Genomic DNA, 5286 nt, shown 5'->3' with positions numbered 1-5286 from the left:
TTTTTTTTTTTTTTTTTTTTTTTTTTGCATTCTATTTACCACTGACTCAAATTGTTTGCATTTATATTCATTAAAGAGTTTGGCCTTTTCTTCTCAGTTTTGTTTAGATCTTTGTCTGGTTGTGGAATTAGCTTTCAGAAATGACTTTTCAAATTTAAATTTGATTAAATTTTTGAGGAGTATTGGCCTTGGGTATATCCAGAAGTGCTTGTAGAATTTGTCAATTAATCCATCAGGAACTTGGTTTTCTTCACTTGTTGGGATTTTTTTAAATTACTGCATAAATTGGTCATCAGTTACTAGATCATTTAGATTTTTTATATGTTGTTGGTTCAGTTTTGTTGATTCACATTTATATAGGAATTTATCAATTTCTTCTCAATTCTCCATTTCAGAGACAAGCATATTGAGGTTGAACCTCATAATTTTATGCATTTTGGTAGTACCCATTGTAACTTCAATTTATGTTTTGGTTTTTTTTTCACTTCTTTTTTCTTTTTTGTATGTGTTTAATGCACAGGCTCACTGCATAGATGGGACTTATAGTGATCCTCCTGTTTTCATCCTCCCAAGAACTGGCATTACAGGGGTGCACCACCACTCCCTAGTCTCAGTCACTGTCTCAGGGCACTCCAGGGGTTAGGCCAGCACCGCACACAGGGGATCAAACCCAGCCACTCTACCTCACTTCTAATTGCTTTGATTTGGCCAGCATAGCAGGCCTGGGAATTGAATCCCTGGCCCCTGTTCCCTGCTTGCAGGTACTTTAATCTGCTGAGCTATTTGGCTGGCTCCAGCCCTTAACATTTATGTAGCTTAATAGCTATAAAGATAGAGGGGTCATGGAACTGGAGAATAACAAAAGTAAAATTTGAAATGCTAATCAATGGAATATGAAAATGGATGAGATTAAAATTTAGATAGGGGATCCAATTGAGCAGTAAAAGGTAATTAGTAGTCTAAGAAAAAGTAACAGGAAAAGAATAAATAAGAAAAATAAAAAGAGAGGAAAATGAAGGAAAAAGAGAAAAAAAGAAAAAGGGCAAAATTTAAGAAATAAAAAGAAAGGGGAAAATACTGAGTTGATTTAAAAAAAAAAAAAAAAAAAACTTTGGTTGTGTTTTTGAATGAGTGGTTTCTTTCTAGGATCTGCAATAATGGAATCCAAAGAAGCATGGTTTTCTCTCCCTAGCCTTATAATCTGTGGGTTTAAGAGGTTCCCTCTCTGGCTCAAGGACCTTTCTGTCCAAACACCCCAGTCTGTAACAGCAACTCCAGCTGAGTCCTGCCCTAACACATGTTGATAAATGGGCAAACCACTCAGCCCTCCCAACCCTGCAGGATGTAGGACTTGGAGCAAGGGAACCAAACCAACTGCTGGACATTACGTCAGCTCGTTCAGCCCCAGCCTCCTCTGAGAGCCGCTTTCACAGTGTTTTGTCTCCCATGTTGCAGTACCTGTGTCCTTCCTGGCCTCAGCTTCAACTTCTCTGGATATCTGAACCTCTGCACAGCTGTGTACTGTGACTTTTTCTCACCCGTCGCTGTGTGAGAGGAATACTGGAAATCATGGAGTGAGGCTGCTTTGTAACTGTTCTTTGGATCAGAACAACTCTCTGGTGAGTTCCTCCACCCACATGGGGCATGGAAACCTAACAAAATATTTGCATGGGGCCGGGGAGATGGCTCAGAGGAATAAGCGCTTCCCTGGCAAGCGCAAGGGCCTGAGTTCTATCCCCGGTTCCGCAAAAAAAAAAAAAAAAAAAAAAATTTGCATGATTTAAATATATTTTTAACATGAGAAGTATTGGATAAAAGCAAATTTTTTTTTGCTTTAATATAACTATCTAGAAACTGTACTTTTCTTTTTGGTGTATAGTAGAGGATTTACCAATTTATCACTTTCTATTGAACCATAGGTAAGAAGCCTGTAATCTTCTCCTAAACATTATATGTGGGGATTTTATTAAGTTAAAGCAAACCTAATGATAATGCCATTTACCTAAACTACACATTTAATACGTGACTGTATCTCTTCCTTCAATCCCAGAAAATGACTCCAGGCTTCCTCTAAACTCATTAGTAAAACTGAATGAAAATAAAAACACTGTGAGGAAATATGTTAGTTAGTGTTCAAGTTGAATTGCAGACCACTGAAATAAATTGGCTGGATTAATAGCTTTTAATTTGAGCTGTTTTATGCTCTCATAACAGTGATTCAGGGCTCAGACGCTGATTGCTTTAGCTATAACAAAGTTAGCAACAAACTTGATGTGAGTGGAAGCTCAACGTTTTCATTTTCTTTCTCTACATTAAAATAAGGAATAGGGGCCAGTTGGCCCATTGTACCTGTCAAAACCCAAATATGACAGATTCTCGGCCAAGACCAGCAAAGCAAACTTGTAGCTGAGAAGTAGCTGGTTATAGATTAAATAGTCAGCCAACCTGTCCCAATTTAGATCAGCGGAGCTGTCTAGAACCATTAGTAAGTTTCAGTTTGGGTACATTCACAACTTATATCATATTTAAGCAGTCGAAAAATTAAAAATTGATCTCTACAATGAAAAAGTTTAAGAATTATATGTTAATAGTATAGTAAAATAATCATTTTTGAAATACAAAGAATGTTTTCAAAATCTGAATCTACCAAATTTAATGAAGCATTCTTATTTTCTTCAATCTGTACTATTCCTTTCTCTGAACTATTTATTTAATCACTCAGTTAACCAGTTATTTAAATAATTGTCATATAATCATATATATACATATATCTTGACATATACACATACACATGCATATACATATATTTATACATATTCAACATACTTATAACAACATACTTATATCTTACAGTATCTATACATACACCTGACTCATTTGTATTATAACATCTGTTAAAATACAAATGAGTCCCGTGTATGCGTAGATACTGTAAGATACGAAGTGTAGAAAAATTTCATAAAATGTAAACATTTTTATTAAATGTCATAACTTTTAATTATTAAGTACAATAACGAAGATCCTTTGGCATATATTTTTCAAAGTAATGTTTTCTAACTTTCACAATCTAGTTTGTTCAAAATACATCATTGTTGAAGAAGTCTGGTGCTTACGCCATAATGGTATCTGAGATCCCAGTAACTGCAATATGCCAAGGAAGACAGGAAAAGTTAGCTCTGACCAATCTTTTCTATGCCTTCAGTCAAGCAGCTCAACGAGCTGTTGATTATGTTTAGGTGACAGGGAGGACGAGGTGAGGAAAGTCCACTGGGGAGCACCAGCTCATAGCCAACACTCACAGTTGCTACGAATGTGCTTATTTACATTCATAGAGATGACCCAGGCAGGCCTGGGAGTTCTCAGTGTTACTGACCATCAATGTGTAATGTTTCCCGAATATTTTCCAATTGATTCTCCTTTAATGCAATTAACTCCTTCTCATTCTTTGGCATTTTCTGATTTTGATTCTTCCCAAAATATAAACCAGAATATTATTGTATGTTGTCCTTTGTTTCAAAACTGGAATGCCACAAGAATGAACTGGATGAGAAGCTCAATGACCTTCAGATAAAATTCTATTACAGTGCTTGGGAATGATTGGTGATGTTTAATTTAATCCCACTATTAAGATTTTCTATAGTATACGCTGTGTATAGCTTGCATTTATCAGTTATGGTATTGCTTAAGTTTACTGTTTGCTTAAAAAATTTTCCAAAATTAGGTTACAATAACAGCATCCTTAATCAGCAAGAATGTAATTTTCTACTTCCAATGAAAGCAAATTTTATTAAAGAATCCTACATATTTTACACTTTATAACTACAAAATATGCCTCATTTATCTTCAAGATTCTTTAATATTCACTTCTGCAAAATAAAATAACTGTGCTTTGTTTTTTAATGTAGTTTTTATTAAATCTGTAAAAAGAATTCAAGGAAGAAGTATGAAAATGTTTTTTTTTTTCCTGTGTGGTTTTTTTTTCATGTCCTTTTAAACTAAGATTTCCATATTGTCAAATGCTGCCTAATGTTTGGCAAAATCTGTAAAACAGGGGTTCAGGGCCTCTCTTTTATAAATGTTCTGGCTGTTTATTGAAGACTGAGTTTTATGTGTAAAAGAGTAGACATCTCAAGATTATTTTAAGGAAATAAAATAGAAGAAACACAAAACTTACAAAACAATAAATACTCAAAATGTTATGCTCTATCATCTAATACAATTAGATAAATTGATTACTTATAAATCAATTAATCTATCTTTTTAATTAACTAATCTTTAATCTAAATCATATAGCTATGTCACTTCGAGAAAAGATACATTGCTAAAATTGTGTAGTATTCAGTATTTCAGAAATATTGTTCTTTGCCAATACAATGAAGGGCTTGTTTTTTTTCAATTTCTAAAATAATCAATATTTCTAGTTTTTAAGAATTTAATAACTGTTAACATGATATATTTTTAATATTTTATATAATATTCACAGACTGTTCAAAAATTCCTAATATCCTGCCTACCATTATAACTAAAAAAACCCAACAACCTTTTTATCCAATCTATAAATGTTACATAAATTTCTAAGGGAGACCAGTAGTCTAATAGCAGAAAAGTGACATCATTCTAAGACAATGCAGTGCTTCACCTGTGTGCAAGAATTGACTGACATCAAGCCAGGTGTGGTAGTGCACTCCTGTAAGCCCAGGACTCGATGCTGCCCTGTGAGTTCGAGGGCAGCCTGGGCTGCGGAGTAAGTTCAAAGCCAGTGTGAATTACAGAGAGAAACCCTGTTTCCAAAAGAAAAAATATGACCCACTTCATTATAAACTGTGAAATTCTCTGACAGCAAGGTCAGCTAGGGTGTACAATTACTTCTGATATTATGAATAACGGCAATATGAAAAAGCCTGTCCAATCAAAGATATGCTAGCATTTTTTGCCTTTCTTAGAATTTATTTTAAAGAGAGTATAGTAATAACTGATATGACGTTAGAAATGGTACACACTTAGAAGCCCAAGAAGACAGGCATTCAAGCGTGGTTTTTGTATTACACATTGTTGTGCTAGATGTAGTAGCTCAGATCACAGACATCAGCATACAGAGTTAGTCCAGGTGGAAATTATATACATTGACTTCTGTTTTTAAAAGAAGAGACAAGAACAAAAATTTAAGATTTCTTGAAAGCAAGCAGCAATATTCCATCATATGTCCAATCTTACATCTGTTAATCTGAGCAACAGACTTGATGACAAAAATAGGTAATATATCAACAATTGTTAATCAGCTATTTT

Source organism: Octodon degus, unplaced genomic scaffold, assembly GCF_000260255.1.
Source record: "Octodon degus isolate 3935 unplaced genomic scaffold, OctDeg1.0 scaffold00180, whole genome shotgun sequence".
In the NCBI taxonomy this organism is placed as follows: Eukaryota; Metazoa; Chordata; class Mammalia; order Rodentia; family Octodontidae; genus Octodon; species Octodon degus.
Note: the sequence above shows the minus strand (reverse complement) of the source record.